The following is an 18,985-nucleotide window of genomic DNA, read 5'->3' on the forward strand; positions in this document are numbered from 1 at the left end:
TGGAAATCTACCCTTATCTAAATAACTTCAGAACCCCAGAACAGGGAGAAAACACTGTTTTTCTGTCTGGGGAGAGAATGAAGGATTTTACCCCAAACCTCAACCTCTGTAAGTAGGCCAGGGTCGTGACTGTTCTCAGATGAAGTTCACGAGTCTCTTGATGAATATCTTGAAGTAAATATTTTTCTCTTTCCACATTTTTATTGTTGTCCTATGTGTGCATCACACATACATAATGATGCAATTCGTCATCACACATTGGTACATGCACACCGTATAACATGAAATCTGGCCAATATCACTCCCCGCCTCCTCCTAGATCCCTGTCCCTTTTCTCTATTGATCTCCCTTTGATTTTCATGAGATCCTGCCCACCCCATTTTCCCCCTTTTTCTTCTCTAGCTTCCATATATGAGAGAAAACATAGAATCCTTGACTTTCTGAGTTTGGTTTATTTCACTTAACATAATAATCTCTATCTCCATCCATTTCCTGTGAACAAGCAGAATTTAATCTTTAGGGTTAAATTCCATTGTGTGTATATACCCCATTTCCTTATCCATCCATCCGCTGATGCACACCTAGGCTGGTCCCATAGTTTGGCTCTTGTGAATTGTATTCTATAAACATGCATGTGTCACTGTACCGTGATGACTTGATTCTTTAGTATAAATACTGAGGAGTGGTATAGCTGGGTCAAATGGTGGTTCCTTGCTGGTCTTCTGAGGAGCCTCCATATTATTTCCATAGTGGTTGCATTAACTTCTGATCCCATCAACAGTGTAAACATGATCGTTTTTCTCCATTTCCTCCCAGCATTTGTTATTATTTGTATTCTTAATGACTGCCATTCAATTTGGTGTGGGATGAAACCTCAGTGTAGCTTTGATTTGCGTTTCCCTAGTTCCTAATGGTGTTGGACATTTTTTTTTCATATATATGTTGGCTATTTGTGTTTCTTCTTTTGAGAAGTATCTAGTTCATTTGCCCATTTATTATCATTTATTATTGGGTTATTTGTTTTTTTGGTGTTAAATTTTTTTTTGAGTTTTTTGGGTGTGTGTGTGTGTGTTTTTTTAGTTCTTTATATATTCTAGATACTAATCCTGTCAGAAGAATAGCTGGCAAAGATTTTTCTCTCCTTCTGTAGGTTCTGTCTACACCTTCCTGGTTGTTTCCTTTGCTGTGTGGAAGCTTGATGCCATCCCATCGATTAACTCTTGGCATGATTTCCTGAGCTTTAGGGGGCCCTAGTGAGAGAGTCTGTGCCTATTTGCAGGAGTGTTGTCCTACATTTTTCTTCTAGGAGTTGCATAGTTAGTTGCTGATCTAATTCCTAGGTCGTTGATCCATTTTGAGTTGACTCGTGTGTAGAGTAAGAGATAAGCATCTGGTTTCACTGTTCTACTTCTGGATAGCCAGGTTTCCCAACACCATTTGTTTAAAAGGCTGTCATTTCTCCAATGTGTGTTTTTGGCACTTTTGTCAAGGATCACATGACTATATCTGTGTGGTTTGTCTCTGTATCTTCTGTTCTGTACCATTGGTCCATGTGTCTGTCTGTTGTTTTTTTATGCCAGTTTCACATGGTTTTTTGTTTGTTTGGGGCACTGGGGATTAAACCCTAGGGCACGTAACCACTGAGCCGCATCCCCAGCCCTTTTTTATTTTTTTTGAGACAGGGTCTCACTGAGTTGCTTATGGCCTTGCTAAGTTGTTAAGGCTGGCTTTGAACTTGTGATCCTCCTGCCTCAGCCTCTCAAGCCACTGGGATTACAGGAGTGTGCCCCTGGGCCCAGCACCATGCAGTTTCTGTTACTATAGCTCTGCAGTATAATTTGAAGTCAGATATTGTGATGCCTTTAAAATTTCTATTTTAAAATTTCACTTATGATAAAAATTAAGGGCCTATTTATTAATCTAATTATGATCTTTTACTTTGTTGAAATGCTGATGGAAAAAAGTTTTCCTCTAATCTCTTAGAATATTTGTAACAACATAAATATAACTGTGTAGAGATATTCTACAATATTTTACACATCTTTACCTCCCTCCCTCCTATTATCTATCCCCCTCCCTCCCCCTCCCTCCTTGCCTACTGACTGTATCTTTACACCCGCCTATTTCTCCGTCTATAAAACTTTTCTCCTTGAAAGGACTCTAGGTTCAGCTTGTCTGGTTCAAGAGCAAGGGGAAATGACGTCGATTACTGACTGGCTCGTCTCCCTTCTAGGGGTCTCAAGGTCTTAGCCCTATAGCCCCAAGAGCCTGGATCTGGCTTTCGTATCCTTTTCCACTTTACCTCAAGGACAACAGACACACTTCCCCATCATTATAGGGTGAGTACTTTGCCAGGCATGGTGGCTCATGCCTATAATCCCAGGAGCTCAGGAGGCTGAAGCAGGAGAATCTTGAGTTCAAAGCCAGCCTCAGCAACTTGGCAAGGCCCTAAGCAACTCATTGAGACTTTTTCTCTAAGTAAAATATAAAAAAGGGCTGGGGACGTGGCTCAGTGGTTAAACATCCCTGCATTCAATCCCTGCTACCAAACCAAACAAAAACTCCCCAACAAGCAAAATGAAACAAAAACAAAAACAAAAACATCCTTAAACTAAAGAAGGAGCTGCTAATAAGGAAAGGAGTGGAGGACAAAAGACAGTGATCCGAGTTTTATTAGCATCAATGTAATTTTTGTCTCATGGGAAAGAAGATTTCCTCTGGCTTGGAATCTGGGTTGGGGGCCCTGGTCTCCCTGGAGGTAGTTTTCCTGAGGGTCTCTCTTGTCCCAGGCTATTAAAAACCTGTCTTCGACATTATTCGAAGTGACTGTCTAATGATCTCTAAAGATTCACTGGAGGTTACTCAACTCTCCCGTTAATGAGCATACTTAAATTGCTGGCATTTTTCACATTTACACCCAGATATTCCCGACTCTGCCCCGTCAGGGAGCCAGGACAATGTACTTCTAGCGTTGGGGTCTCCATGGTACTGGAGGCCCCCCGGGGATGGAGTCCATGCGGGGCCAGTGGTCTCTGCCTCTGCCTTCCCCTTTGCATCTCTTTGCCTGGTGATCTATTTTATTCATGAGAGTGTTTTGATCCTTTAATTTGCTACTTGCGTTTCAGGTTTTGAAAAGTCAAATGGTGAATTTTTTCATTGGGATTTTTAAAATTCATTTTTATGCTTAGAAACTCCCTGTCTGTTCAAAGACAGGATCCACATTCGTGTGTGTGCACCTGCATGAACATGTATGTGTGTGTGTTTAGTGTTCATAGAAAAACTAAACTTCATATACCTCCCTGTCCCTGCATGTGCACAGCCTCCCCACTATCAAACCCTCCCACCAGAGGGCTGCATTCGTTATGATCAATGAACCATCAAGCATCATTATCCCATGTACTCCACAACTGACATTAGGGGTCACCCTTGCTGAGTACATCCAATATCTACAAGGTCATATGTCCACTGTCACAGTACCAAACAGACTAGTTGACTGCCCTACATCCTCTCCCCTGCTTCTCTCTCCTCCCCCAGCCCGGACAACCACCGACCTCATTACTATCTCCCTCATTTTGTCTTTTCCAGACCGTGATATTGTTGGAATCACAGAGTACGTGGTCTGTACAGATTGGCTTCTTTTACTCAGTAAGAGGTAATAATTTAAGGTTCCTCTGTGTCTTTTCATGCTTGATAGCTCATTTCTTTTTAGTACTAAACATTCCATTTTCTGGATGTGTTTATTCATTCACCCATGGAAGGACAGTTGGTTTTTTCCAAGTTTTGCAATTATGAATAAAGCAGCCATAAATATACATGTATAGGTTTCCTTCCTCATTCCCTTCCTCTCTCTCCTCCTTTCCTTTTCTTTCTCATTTGACTCTTTAATCCTTCCAGAACTCATGATATGAGAGAGAGGTTTTACATGAGTTTTTTCTTTTGCTAACTGAGCACTCAGTGAGTTTTATTAAAGAATTAAAATTCTCAAAAAGGGAAGAGTTTGTTGTTTGTGTGTTTGTTTTCAGAGAGCAGATTCTGCCTTTCTAGTCCATGGCTCTTGAAGACTGGTAACCTCAGGTTAAACAGAGGGCTCAGAGATTAATCCCAATATTTCAAAAGACTTCTGAGACAATAGTGTCCCTTAGGAAAAAAAAAAGTTAATCCATCACAAAACCTAAACCATCAACTAGTTTTTACTTTTTTAAAATATTTTTTTAGTTGCAGTTGGACACAATACCTTTGTTTTATTTTTTTATTTATATGTGGTGCTGAGGATGGAACTCACACTGCACCCATGCTAGGCAAGTGCTCTACCACTGAGCCACAACCACAGCCCCCAACTATTTTTTACTTTTAATTAGGATTTTATCAACTCACTTCAATATAATCGAGCAACATTTATCAAGTACAGGCTGTGCTCCAGGTTTTGTGTAGAGCATTGGGTTCTTCAGGGCAGTAACATTGTTAGTTGATGGAAAAATAGAGAATAACTAAAAATTCAAGTTTTAGGAATAGTTTGTTTCAAAAGTTGATATCTGTGGAGGAAAAAATAACATAATGAGAAAATATTATGCAGTTTCTTGAAGAGGGAAGATCCATATTTTTTCTTACCAGCTCTCAGAAAATTCTATTACCAGCTCCCTGTCCCCATATTAACAATTGCTGTCCTTAGATGAACTCCTGTAAGATTTCACACACACAAAAAAACAACCAACCAATCAACCAAACACCTTACTTCATTCACTTAATTACTGCTGAAGACCTAGATTTCAGCAAGATAACGTGCATATTTGTAAAACTGAGAAATGTCACCTGTTCTCTTGAATCCTCCTTCCCAGGGGCTTCAGAGGTTAATGGCACCTGGGGGACCCCCTGCAGGACGTGGGCTGGTCGTATTCCCCACGTGACCCGTGGCTGCATCACCTCTTCTCATGTGCTCCGAGTGCCCACCCTGGTTCCTGCAGGACCTTCCCTCTGGGGAGGCCCTCTTCTGTGAGAACAGTCTCTGCAGTGGCCCAGCCACTGCTGGGGACACACGAACTTCTGGAAAAGGAACAAACTAGATCCATGTCAGGCCCGGACTGAGGAAGGGGAGCCCATTCCAGAGTCTCAGCCTCTGCTCGGCCATCCTGGGTGGGTGTCGCAGGGCCCTCCATTTGCACAAGGTCTTCCGTCCGTGATGTCCTCCTGGTCACACTGCAGTCTGCATGTGTACCCCAGACCTGCCTGGCAACTGCTGTCCTGGAACAAGGAGCAGTTACGAAAAAAATAGACAAAAACAAATCCAAGACTTGGAGTTGCTCAAGTTTTAAGGACATCAAATCCCAATGGTGTATGAGATGCATCTGCACCTTCAAAATGAGTGAAAGAAATACCAGGACAGGCTTTTCCTACGACAGATGGGCTGGATTCTGCAGGCACCTCCTAGAGAACTCAGTCCGAGCAGGCCACCTCGTGTTCAGTGTGGAGCTCGGCTCTGAGGAGTGTACGAGAGGACATGGGAATGGCCACTAGATGGCGCCCCACTCCAGGCAAATTGTCCATAATCTTGGCAAAGAGATTTTGGCCTTAATGCCAATATCCTGGAGGCAAATTAACACAAGGCCATTTGATTCTTCAGCTAGATATTTCCATTTCTACTAGAACAAATACCTTCTCTCTGCCACCCGTATTTAGCTTTCCCTCCAAACAGGAAGCAAAAGAGAAATAACTGTTGTTCCCTCATTTATATGACATTCAATTGTGTCCCTAAAGAGACGGATGTGAATCTCTGCTTATGGTGCACATTTAAAGCACTGGCCCTCGAGGGCGTTCAGGCCTCAGGGCGTTTTGGCTCAGCTCTGCCTTCTGCTCCTGGCCTCCGGTGCCTGGGCTGGCAGCCGGTCCCTTTGCTGCACATCTCGACCCAGCTGATCCTCCATTGAGAGATAGCAGCGTCCTGACCTCATAGGGTGGCTCCCGGATTTGCCCTCCTTCCTCATCCCTTTAAGCAAACTTTCTTAGATTAATTTTAGATTTAGAGAAAAGGTGCCAAGATGCTATGTGCCTCACACAACTTCAGAACCCCAGCCCCCATGTTATGTCATTCTGAAACACTTGTCAATGCTAAGAAATGAGGGCCACAGACCCCCAGGGAGTGGGCCAGGTGTGGGTGCCCCATCATGTCCCAGGTTCAGACACGAGTTTCCCTGAGACACCTATCTCAAGGGGTTAACTGATGTGCTCCTGTGCCCTGCAGGTTTTATGAAATGCTTCCTAGTTTTTGATTTTTTAATGGAAAGACATGCTCCTTTAATTTCTTTCCACCCCTTTTCGTGATCTACAGGCATGCAATGATCAGCTTTCGTTTCTCAGAGTGGAACACGTTTTATTTCTCACGTTCAATTCCATAAACGCCCATTCCTTACAGCACCTGCTCCGCCCTCCACATTAGGTCAGGCCCTGTGGACACTAACGAGGCACGTGGAGGGGTTGGCATCTGCTGTGACTGGATCTGAGATATCCCCCAAGGCTGGTGTGTGGAAGGCTTTGTCCCCAAACCAACCGTGTTCAGAGGTGAGACTTTGGGGAAGTGTCGGAGAAGGACCAAAGTGCCCATGTTGGAAGGGGCATGTCCACCGCGTGGCATCTGCAGCACCTGCTTCTGCAGCAGCGTGAGGTGCCCCCACCCCTTGTGCCAGCATGGCGCAGGGGCGGTCTGACAGGCCTCGGCAGAGGGCGGAAGCTGGGACTCTGGTGGAGGCTAGGAAGATGGCAGACAGCAGGGGTGAGCCAAGGGGTGGGCCGCGAGTGCAGGGGTCTGTGTACTCTCAGGAGTACTGGGGTGGCTCTCTGAGGTGGTCTGGGACTCCCAGTAAGGTTGAAGCCAGAGTCTAGCCTTTAAGGTTCTTATGGTGACTAGTTCTGTTTCCATGCTGGTGTGGCCAGAAGGATCCAGAAAACAATGATACCTTTGGACAATTGTTGTGAGAGTTGAAATGTGATAGTGTGGGAGGAGCATTTGCACGGAGGCCACAGGTGGTGGGTGTCCCTCGATACCCATTCCCTCTGTGTGCTCATCACCCTGGAGATGGTTCAGTGGGGTGGTGAAACCAAGGGCAAGAGGGACCCATGATGGCTCTGGAGGAGGAGGAGGGGGGGGAGGAGAGGGAGGAGGAGGGGGAGGAGGGGGAGGGGAGGAGTAGGAGGAGGGGGGATGAGGAGGAGGAGGAGGGGGAGGGGGAGGAGAAGGAGGAGGAGGGGAGGAGGAGGAGAAGGAGGAGGGGGAGGGGGGAGGAGGAGGAGGGGAGGAGGAGGAGGAGGAGGGGAGGAGGAGGAGGAGGAGGGGATGAGGAGGAGGAGGAGGAGGAAGAGGGGGAGGGGAGGAGGGGGAGGGGAGGGAGGAGGGGGGGGAGGGGAGGAGTAGGAGGAGGGGGGATGAGGAGAGGAGGATGGGGAGGAGGGGGAGGGGGAGGAGGAGGAGGGGAGGAGGAGGGGAGGAGGGGGAGGAGGAGGGGGAGGAGGAGGGGGAGGAGGAGGGAGGAGGGGGAGGAGGAGGGGGAGGAGGAGGGGGGGCTTTATAGAGGTTGGTTTGTAGGTAAAAGTGTAAAAACCTAGGTCATTTTCCTCTTTGACATCTCTTTTCCTTGAGGGTGTTTCCTCCTCTAGGAAACTTTGCTCAACTTTTCTACATTTCATGTCTTGCTTGAAATCTTCTTCTGCAAGAACTCAAGAGAATACAAGAGCTGAGAGACACGATGGGACCCCCTGGATTCCTGGGCCACCGTGACATCAACTTGGTGCTGTACCTTGGATCCTTCTCTGGATGACAGGAGTCATCTCTCTGAGGTCCAGACGAGAAGTCTGGTTTTCCTCTGTGCTCACTTCAACTGTTAAAAAAAAAAAACCAAAAATTTAAATGCAATGCAACTTCAAGTTATGCTAAGGCTTTTTGTTCCTGAATCACAGTAAACGTTGACTTCTTTCCCTCCCCAGTTTTACTTACAATCATACGGAGATGTGTCTGTAAGTGAGACTCAGGATTCTCAAGGGCCAGCAACAGAAACTGATTCTAGCTGCTGTGAGCAGAAGAGGAATTCACTGGGGGATGAAAATGACCAACTTAAGTTATGTGTATGCATGAATATGTCACAGTGAGTCCCACTGTTATGTATATTATGATACATCAATAATTTTTAAGAAAGAACTATTAGAAGTACACCAGGAAGCTCACAGAAGTCGAGGGAGGGCTAGAGAACCTGGGTGTGAGGCTCAGCCAGCGGGAACCAGTCCCCAAACCCTGCCCCAGAGCAGCAGGTGCCACTGTGTGTGCCATCCCAAGGTCAAGGCCACTCTCCCAGCCTCACCCCCTGCTGTGGAGGCTGCTCCTGACAGGCTACCACTAGCACTAAAGGGAGGGGGAGCCCCTCTGCCCTGGTGCCTGCTCATGAGTTTCTAGACCCAAGTACAGAGCATCCAGGAAAGGGAGGGATGGCAAGGGAGGCAGGAAGCACTCTCTCTCTGTCTCCAAGATTCCCAAGAAGGTGTGATGGGCTGAATTGTGTCGCCGCATATTTGGGTGTTGCATCCCGACTTCCTGGCCCCAGAATGCCACTAGGTTGGAACAGAGTACTTAAGAGGTGAGTAAGTCGACACGAGGTGGTTAGGGTGGGCTAACTGGTGTTCCTCCGAGAAGAAGAAATGCACCCAACAGGATGCACACACGAGGGAAGACCTCCAGGACTCAGCCAGAAGGCGCTCTCTGCAAGCAGGAAGAGAGGCCCAGGGTAAAGCTGCTCTGCTGACACCTTGGACTTGGACTCCACCCTCCAGACGAGAGAATGAGTGCCCATTGCCAAAGCCACGCTGGTGTGCCTCTGTGCAGCAGCTCTAGCAGGCCAATGCGGAGGGAGGTCTAGAGCTAGGACATGCAGAGCCCAAGGCAGAAGGCGGATACACCCCGTGCTCTCCCTCCGGCAGCCACTCTTTAGTGCCCCACAGGCCGAGTCAAGATTCGCTGAAGCCATGCTTGGGAGGATGAGGAAGACAGTGTTGGGATTCTCCCTGTGGGTGACCTTGTGTACCCCTTCTGTTCCCCACGGAGAAGCCTGTGGATCCCACTTGCTGAGAGTTTGTAGCTCTGGGGGTTTGTGTTTCCCCAGCTTGCACATCTCTGCTGGGCCTCTTTTCCCTTTCCTTTCCACTGTTGGTACCAGCCTCTTGTGCAGCCATGTGCACAGGAATGGGGACAGAAGACAGGGGGCCTGCAGGGCCCTACCCCTTGCTGTCAGGGACAAGTGATCAGCCAGCTGGCGCGGGGGGGGGGCATTGTGTGCATCCTGGGGGCAGTTAGGAAAGTCGGGGCAGAATATAGTCCAGTCTTTCTGCTCTGACTTTGGGCTGAGGGCCCCAGAGGGTCCCAAAGCCATAGAAATTCCTGATGAACCACAACCTGGCTACATTTGAGCAGCTGGAAAATCCCTGCCCAGAAGTTCCACTGAGTCCTGTCGCTCCTTCTCTGGAGCAGAAGGAAGGTGGAGCTGGCGGTGGGAGGTGGGATGGAATGGGCACGTGGGTGTCACTCTGGATGCCACCCTGTGTCCACCTCTGTCTTCCTGAGTGCCAGGACCTTGGAGTGGCCTCCCTAGAGTCCCCCATCACACATCTTCCTTGTGTTTGGCTCAAAAGACAAGCGGAAGCTAATCACCTCTGCCTGCACATGCAGGGTGACCCGGAGAGAAGCGTTTGACCGCTCTGGGGCTGTTTCCCTCTCTGTAGACTGGGGTTAATAGCACTGACCTGTCTCAGAGAGCTAGTCCAGGAGCTATCACTGAGAAAACCCGGCATACAAGTCTTGGTTCCCCAAGACTCAGTGGTTCAAGCAGCCTGGGGAGGAAGGGGCCACCTAGAGGATAAGGTGCCCTGTGGCAGCAGCCCAGAGAGCCAGGGCCTCACCTGTTGGCAGGCTGCTCTGAAGGCTCCTCCCTGAGGACCAGGAGCGTGCAGGGAGGGACAGGCCATGAGGGCCATCTGCAGCACTCACGGGGTGGCGACCATGGCCTCTCCCCTGCTGTCTGGCCACCACCCCTCATGGAAGTTGCACACAAACTTGGCCCAGAGTTTATTTTTGTACCGAAGGATGGTCAGACAAAGTGCTGAGTTCTGCGGTCACCGACTGAGGTGACCGCAGCTCCACACAAAGGGCAGCCTGCCCCAGAGCTGTGTGTGTGTTCTTGTGTACACATGGGTGTGTGCATGTGTGTGCGCATGATTGCACATTTACATGTGTGCATGGGGATGTGACTGTTGCTGGCTGCCCAGCTTCAGGTGAGTTCCAAGATCTCCACTTTTACCAAAATCAGAGGCTTCTGTGTGACTGTCACAGCCTTTCTCAGAGCCATCTAAGCTAGCTGCAGGTGACTACTCTAACATTCTACTGAAATACTGTCTATGAAAAAAATTAATTGGATGCAAAATATTAACATCAAGATCAGAATTTTAACATAATATTTGCCAAAGACCTTATAGATTCTTTAAGTAGAATTTCTTTACAATTTCAACTCTTGTACATTTTCGAAAGGTTATAAAAATGGTTTAAGAATTTTGTCACCTATTTGGGTGAATGTTTTACTCAACTTTTTCATTGCTCTGACCAAAATCCTGACAAGAATAACATGGAGGAAGAAAGGTTTATTTGGGGCTCACAGTTTTAGAGGTTCAGTCCATAGACAGCCAACTCCATTGCTCTGGGTCTAAGGTAAGACAGTGCATCATGGGCGAAGGGCCACTGAAGGAAAGGTGCTCAGCTCATGGCGGGGTCAAGAACCAGAAAGAGAGAGGAAGGGGCCTGCAGGGAAGGCACACCCTTCCAGGGCAGCCCCCAGTGACCCCCCAGCCCTCTAGCCACACTTCACCTGCCTGGAGTTATCCTTCAGTCTGTCCATTCACAGCTCACAATCCAATCATCTCACCTCAGAATATTCCTGCACTATCATGGGAGATCTGGGGGGATGCCTCACATGTAACAGTGACCAAATTTTTTATGGTGGACATCAAGAATGGACGCGGTCATCCTTAAAAAGTTCGGTCAGGAATTGTATAGAGCCATTTCAAGTAGAAAATTTCACATTGAAAAGACAAGGTTACGGAAGCAAGCTCAAGTTTCTCATGAAACATTTGGAAGTTTTATACAAAATCAGCATTTAATATCTACCCTGTCCTTCTGCATTTTGCTTTTATCTTAATTATAAAATGTAAATGGCGCATCACGGATTGTTTCAGATGGCACGCTGGGGAGGGATAGTTCACCCCAGCTTTCCCCCTGTGCCTTATCTGCAGTATCATTTTCTTTGAGCTCCAGAATGTGCAAACTGTTGGGAGGCACCAAGCAACAGATGTGAAGAGCTTCCTCGCACATAGCAAGCAGTCCATAATATTAATTATGTCGTTAATGCGTTGCTGTCGTCAATGCTATACAGTTATCCGGGAGAAGGCTCTGAGCGAGCTGTCAGGAGGTGGGAGCTGGAGGCATGCTTCTCTCGTAAACTATCTAATGGCTCTACATGGGTCAGTTTATCTCTTTTATGTCTGCTTAAAATGCAGATCGTACCCCGCGCTCATCCCGCCCGACAGGTGCTGTTATGAGACTCAAAAGGGGACCTCGACGTCAACCATCTCTGAGAAATATCAACTCTTCTGCTGGTCTGTTACTTCTCTTCTTCTAGCTCACTGTTGTCCCACCGCATCTGGGTATTTAAATTCAAACTGATTTACGTGAAATGAGATTGAAAATCTGGTTTCTCGGTCGTGTTAGCCATTCTCATGTGCCCAGAGACACACGTGGGCCATGGCAGCAGCTTGGGCAGCACAGCTTAACAACGCACTGCCCCTCTGTGTGCAGTGGACGCCCCTACCTTGGCTTCCTGCCCCTCTGTGGACTCAGTAGGAAGATTTGACTCCTTTATCTAGTCTTTACCCATAATATGTGTACAATATTTAAAATGCAGAACTCTGCTTGATGGGTTTGCCTGGACTCCCCTCAGCCTCTTGCCCAGGCCCTTGGGTATTTTTAATTAGAGGGAGGGGTTGAAGTGTTCTGAGCAATATCGGAAGGAAAGAAAACTACCAGGGGCAGCCAAGATTAAATCCAGGATTGTGGTTTCCTGGGCGTCACGTTCCCACCATGCTACAGCCATCTTGATCTTCGGCATGACTGACAGAATCATCGAACTTTTAATTTAAATAACTCTCGTGGACTTTCTGTTCTTTCCTACTGGTTAAATAAACACCATCCGTGACCATCCCATCCCCATCCCTGAGCTCTATGTGTGAATCACGTTTTTTTGTCATAATGACCAAAAGACCTGATAACAATGAGAGGAGGAAAAGTTTATTTGGTTCACGATTTCAGAGGTCTCAGTCCCTAGCTCTGGGTCTAAGGTCAGGCTGAACATGGTGGCGGAAGGACATGGTGGAGGAAAGCCTCTGAGGACGTGGCCATTAAGAAGCAGAGAGCTCAGCTCACCAAACACAAAGTATACCTTGAAGACACGCCCTCAGTGATCTACCTCCCCGGCCATACCCCGTTAATCCTTACCAGGGGATTAAACCACTGATTCGGTTACACCTCTCATAACCTAATCGTTTCACCTCTGAACATTCTTGCATTGTCTCGCACAGGAGCTTTTGGGGGACACCATAGGTCCAAGCCATAACACCCTCCTTGGGCATCTGTTGTCCAAACAATTCCTAAGCACTCCTTTGAGGAAGTTTCTGAAGGCAGTAGGTCTAGCCCGTGAAATGTAAGATTTGCTAGAATCGTTGCTGTTGCTACAGGATGCTGGGAGAAGAAATACAGGACTCCTGTTCTCAGTTGTGGTTCAACCCTATCCGTGCCACTTCCCTGCTTCATCTCAGACATAAGGTTGTGGGCCAGGGTTTCTCTGGGAGGTTGCTTTGAGGGCAATCTTCTCCCTGATCCATTCTGGAACAAAAGAGTGTTTCTTTTGTCTATTGGTTAATATTCAACCAAATCAATTAGGGCAGTTGAAGGAAATCCTGGCTTTCCTCCTTACCTTTGGAAAAGGTTTGAAATACATCGGTAGACTGAACTGCCAGTGACCACGTGTTCACGTTTATTTGCTCAGAGCAGATGCAAAGACTGATTGATATAGCACAGATTACTGTGCAACTGAAAGTTCTCTCTCTGCCCTTTAAAAACCAAACTTAGCAGTATTTGTTATAGACAAAAGTTTAGCACATAGGGCTTTTAATAGCTTACTAGTATCTAAGCATAAAAACTGACCTGGATATATCCTTTAAACATCAAACATACCTGTAGTGAATAGTACCTTTAGAAAAAGCCACTAATCTTCTCTTACCTTACCAATTGACATCTATTAAGTTGATGGGGAGCACAAAAATTTGGACATAAATCCCAGAAGCCATTATCTCATAATACAAAGTTCTGACTCATTGTTTGTCTCTATAATTACTGATTTCAAACAGTCCAGCTTTTAGGGCTGAGGTGTAGCTCAGCAGCAGATCACTTGCCCAGCCTGTGAGAGGCCCTGGGATCAATCTAGCACTGAAAAAAAAAAAACAACTTTAAAAGTCTTGTTCTACTAGTTGTTCAGCCTTAACGTTCCCTTTAATTTCATAATGACCTAGTTTTTCATTTGCCAAATGGGAATGGTCAGAGATGGGGATGTTGCTTAGTGGTAGGGCATGTGCTTTGCATGAACAAGGCCCTGGATTCCATTCCTAGCACCAATAAATAAGTAAACGGGAATAACACTTCTTTCCATAACTGACATGTCTGGGATACTGGATGAGAAAGCGCTGGGCCAAAATTAGAACCCGTGACCCCAGTGCAAGTCAAGCGTCTCCCTGAACTTCTGTGCTTTGCAATGTCCCCCACTCTTCTTTCCTATTTAACAAAGAGGAATCTACGAAGTGGTTCTTGGGCTGCTTGAAGAGCTCTGAGATTCTCTGGTTCAGCTGAAGAGGCTTGGAAGGGCAGCGGTGAGGTGAGGCCTGGTACCTTCTCATTCCTGCAGGCCAAGACTGGTTCTCAGCTTCACCGAACCACTGCCCCTGCCATCCCCACTCCGTGGACTCCTGTGGACAGAGCAGAGGAACATGGGTTTCCATTAGGGCTGTGTGAGCGCCTGGCTCTTCAAGGTACACACTGCTGGTAACAAGTATCCCTTGGCAAGAGAGAATGGGAGACAAGTGTGAAGTCTTCTTTCCCCTCTTCTCCCCTCCTCTTCTTGGTGGTGGGTCACGTACTTGGAAGGGGACAATGAGGATCGTAACATTGGTGGCTGGTAGACTATAGAGAGCCCGTGTAATGATGCCAGTATACACTCGTGAAGTTTTTCCATGACTAGTAGAAAGGGTGAAAGAAAATATTACCCATAGGTGACATAACTTAGGCCTATGAGATGCAGAAGTATCTTAGGTGCTTGGGCTGCTATAAAAAAAACATACCATAGATTGGGGGTGGCTTAAGCAACAGACATTTATTTTTCACAGTCTGGAGGCTGAAGTCCAAATCAGGGTGCAGCATGGTCAGTTTCTGGTGAGGGCTGTCCTCCTGGTTTATAAATGGCTACCTTCTTGCTGTGTTCTTACATGGTAGTGGCTAATACCATGTAATGGGACCCTAATCCCATTACAAGGTCTCTTGTAATATTGTCTAAACTTCATTAACTCCCCAAAACCTCATCTCCAAATACTATCATATTGGCCTTAGGGCTTTGGCATATGAATCTGGGGGAGAAGGATACAAATATTCAGTCCAAAGCACCCATGTAGTATTCCTGCTAGGCAACACAGAAGTGGATCACTGTCGCCAAGGGCAACTGATTCCTTAGAGGAGACCATGAAAGACTGTGAGAGATTAATCACCTGCTACGGGCTGTGTGTGAAATCCACAGGGCATCTTTAGCAGCATGTAAAGAGACACTCATTTTCTGCAGATTATAGACAGAAAGGGCTGAGGGTCACCCTAAGACTGAATTATAAGGGTATCACAACTCCAGATGTTGGCGTCCCAACAGGGAAGGAGTGGAACCCCGGGGGATGGGTTGGTGATTTCCACACTTAGACATTTTGAATGTCCACAAGTTCTTAAAACTATGGGCGTGAAGAGATGATCCCCTCCTCCTGTTAAGGCTAGCCCCTCTCATTTGCCTGAAGATAATGCACTGGTCCCTAGACCCCTCAAAAGAACTCATGCTCCTCTGGACTGAACCCCACCATCTACCTTGGCTTCCAGGTCAATACATAAAGGGTGGTCCCAATAGCACCTGGTCAGGGAAGCCCTGGGTCCACTAAAACAGGAAAGGGACCATGCCCTGAAGGATCTGTACAACCTAAGCCAATGTATACTAGCAAGAACCACGGGAGTCAACAGGGTGATGGATCTTGAGGGTACCAGATGAAGAGGGGTGGAACTAAAGTTAGGTAAAGGAGGGTTCATGGGTATGAGAACAGATGGCAGAACTGATACCTTGGCAAAGACCCTGGGACCTTGGGACTCTGTGATCCTGGGAGAATGACCCTGAGGATGGCTTGGGGGAGGTTTGTATACAGTGGTGGCTAACACTGCAAGAGTTGGAAATACCAGAATTGCCATGGGAGGCGTAGAAGGGCTCAAAGACTTCAGCGAAGTGGTCTGTTATGCAGGGAAAACTCACTGGCCACGGTGTCCCTTGGGAGAACCTAGGGTCTTTGCCAAGGTATCAGTACTGCCATATATTCCCATACCCAGAGGGCACTGAAGCAGTAAGAAATGAGCTGAGAATTCATCGAGGTGTTCAGGGGTAGCTGACCTCTGCAGGCCAGGAGATGCTGTTGGGCGACGGGGCTTCATAGCAATGATGATGACGAGATTCTTAATCACAGCCATCAAGTGGAGGGACATGGCTCTCCAAGGCGATGGGGAGTAAGGACGTGATCAGCAGCAAAAGCAGAGTGGCAGCCAGCAGACAGAAGGAGGATGAGGGAGTACTACAGAGACAGAACATATTTTTCCATCGTGAGCCATGGCGACCCCTGTATATTGACCCTCTCTTGTTTATTTCTTCATAGCAGGTTGGGACTCTTAGCTCAGAAGCCCCCTGAAACCAAACTAAAAAAATTTAAATTTAAAGTATCCACTTGCCTTAATCATAGCACAGATAAATAATTTTTTAGATATTTACAGTCTTCCTGAAAAACATCCGTAGGTAAGACAAACTTCAGGTTATGAAAGACCCCAAGCCATTGCTGCCCTTCGGATCTCTGACCCTCACCAGCTCTCCCTGCCCTGCTGCTGAGGGGTATCCCCGGGGGACATAAGGCCCCCTTTCTGTCCCCATCCCCAGGAGTTCTCTGGCCTTCTGCCAGAGGAGCCCTCCTCAATGGTGGCCCCTGTTCCTGAAAGTCTCCAACTGTGAGGGACTTCCCTCCTGCAATCCCCTCAAAGGGCCAGCCAAATCCAGCTCTCTGCACGTTACCGCCACCTAGTGTTCGTGTCTTTTTCCTCGCTCTGCCCCGAAATCCCTGAACTTTACTAGAGGAGGCATCCTAAGGAAAGACAGAGGAGCAGCCAGCAGGGGTGCTGCTTCATCAAGTGAGCAGAGGCTGAGAGCAACCACCTACATGAAAGTCATGCTACCTTGCTCAGCTGCCAGACCTGAGTCAGTTTTCACCCTGGAAGCTACTGACAGAAGTTCAGGAGAGGTCCTCGGAAAACAGACCACAGCACTGTGGCCTGTGCACAATCATCGCCGAGGTCCTTCTTGAAAGGGGTTGATGGCCACTGATTTGAGAACCTGTTCCTGGGGAAAGGTGAGAATCAGAACGTTGGATGACTGTTGGACACAGGTTCCAAGTTGACAGAGTTCCAAAGTGTCATCGAGGCCCCCTGCTAGGGGGAGGGTGACCAGGAGCCTGGCAGTCCTGTCTCAGGCCTGGCTCACTTTGGCCCACTGCGCCTGTCATCCATCTGGTGAATGCATTGTCAGGATGGACCTACGTGGTAGGTTCCAGGGCCTGTGGGTGACAGGTGTGGTAGTGGGAATGGTCAAATGGCAGCCTCTAAACCTCCTTCTTTCCCCTGGTCAGGAGAGCAGATCAAAAAGAGCTCACAGACCTCAGAGTCTCGTCTCCTGGTGGCGGGAGGAGAGATGATTCATCCTGAAGGACCTGAAGGATGAAGGCTGGTATTCCCCATGACGGTCCTAATTAATCACATCAGCCTGGCTCCTAACAAAATCAGGCAGAGCTTTCAGGAGGACAGTGGACACCAAACTAAAACAGACAGTGTCTTGATTTCACAGTCTCTGTGCTGGGTACGTGTTTTTGCTAGAGCAGTTTCAGCCAGGAGGGTGCAGCAATCAATCTGGCAGATGCTTTCTTTCCCTTTATCATTAGAAAAGAGGATCAGAAGCGATTTGCATCCATACAAGGCAGGCCATGTGAACATTAATGGTGGTGCTCCAGGGCTACATTTGATTTCTCACCCTTTATCATAATGTAGGCTGAAGTGGTCTGGACAGTCTGGATGTCCCTCAAACCTCACATTGGTGCACTGTGGCAATGATACCATGAGAATCAGACCAGAAGCACAGCTGGTGGCAAGTAAGTTGAAGGCCTTGGTAAGCTCCAGAGGGTAGAAGATGAACCCAGTGAAGATTCAGGATCTTGTCATAGCAACACCTTACTGTTTTTAAGGACCCAGTGGTTTGGAGAATAAAGGAAACTCCCCTCCTAAGTAAAGGACAGATTATTGCATTTTGCACTTCCATGGGTAGGGAGGAAGCAGAGTGCCGGTGGGCCTTGTGTTCCACACCAGGGAATTCTGCTCTCCCCCTGGCTCTGGTGGTGCCCAGAACAGGACAGAGCTCTACAGCAGATCCAGGTTGAGTTTCAGGCGGTGCTGATTCTTGGGCCTTATGATTCAGCAGACCCTGTGGAATTAGAGGTACCAAGTGGTCTAAAGATGCCTTGTGGAGTATATGGGAGCTCCAATAGGAGAATTACAATACAGACAGAGTTCTGAAGCAAGGTCAATGTCCCTAGAGAAGAAAATTATATGTTTTCAAAATCCCTAGATGCTCCTGGATCCTAAAGAGACACAGCAACTGGTCATGAGCCATCAGGTGGTCATATAGTCAGAACTGGGGGGTAGAATATGCAGGGCTGGCTGGGAAACGGGGTGAGGGAGTAGCAGTGGCCCCATTTGTTTATTCTCCGTGATCCACATGAAGAACTTGGGCTTCTTTTCTCTGGGACTCCAGGTGGGTCTGTAGGTTCTGGTTTCAGAGGGGGAACCCCTCCTCCAGGGGACACTGCAGGTGCTTCTTTAAACTCTAAGGTACTAAGACCATGTTGGGCTCCTTGTGCAGAGAGACCTGCAGCCAAAGGACTCCTTCTCCCTGCTGGGGTAGTTGGCATGCTCCTCGTGAGCAGCTGGGGTTGCTCTTCCATAAAAGGGGAAGAAGGGCTGTTTGCCTTCCAGGTGGTCAGTTGTGGGGAGCCGCCCTGAATAACCATGCCTTCCAGTCCTGAAGCACGAGGCTCTGACCCATCACTTCTTGGGCGTTGTGCCAGCTCCTAGAGCAAGGCCGGTCTTTAGTGCAGGTGTCACCCATGGGGATAGAGCTCTACTTACCTATTCCCTTGTAATCCTACCCCTTTGCCCTGTTTGGGATGGAATGTTCCATGGAAACACCCTTGGTGTGTCCCCTTCTCTTGCTCTGTCTTTGGGTGTGGCCTTCCTAGGTGTCAATAAACATGTCAACAGCAAACATTTCGAAGCTGGACTCAACCCCCTGAAGCCTGACCCCTTGCCTCATTTGAATGGCTTTTATCCAATAAAAGGGACCCCTATGGTCAGAGGAGTGGTCACAGGACCCCAGGAGAAAGGCATTTCTCTGTCTCTGCAATGGTTGTTTCCTGCAGCCCAGTTCACCTGGAGGGAGCCTGAGTCTTAAGTCGTGAAGGTGACAGTCAGTGCGGT

At 47.7% G+C, this 18,985-nt stretch overlaps 1 long non-coding RNA gene across 1 annotated transcript; it reads right to left on the minus strand.

Moving 5' to 3' along the window:
- Positions 1–2,654: 2,654 nt before the first annotated feature.
- Positions 2,655–5,435, minus strand: LOC144370572 (uncharacterized). Its single transcript, XR_013430486.1, has 2 exons — positions 4,810–5,435; positions 2,655–4,532 (listed from the first exon to the last, which is right to left on the minus strand). It is a non-coding gene; the product is annotated as an uncharacterized LOC144370572 (long non-coding RNA).
- Positions 5,436–18,985: the final 13,550 nt, after the last annotated feature.

Source organism: Ictidomys tridecemlineatus, chromosome 14 (assembly GCF_052094955.1).
Source record: "Ictidomys tridecemlineatus isolate mIctTri1 chromosome 14, mIctTri1.hap1, whole genome shotgun sequence".
NCBI classification, from domain to species: Eukaryota; Metazoa; Chordata; class Mammalia; order Rodentia; family Sciuridae; genus Ictidomys; species Ictidomys tridecemlineatus.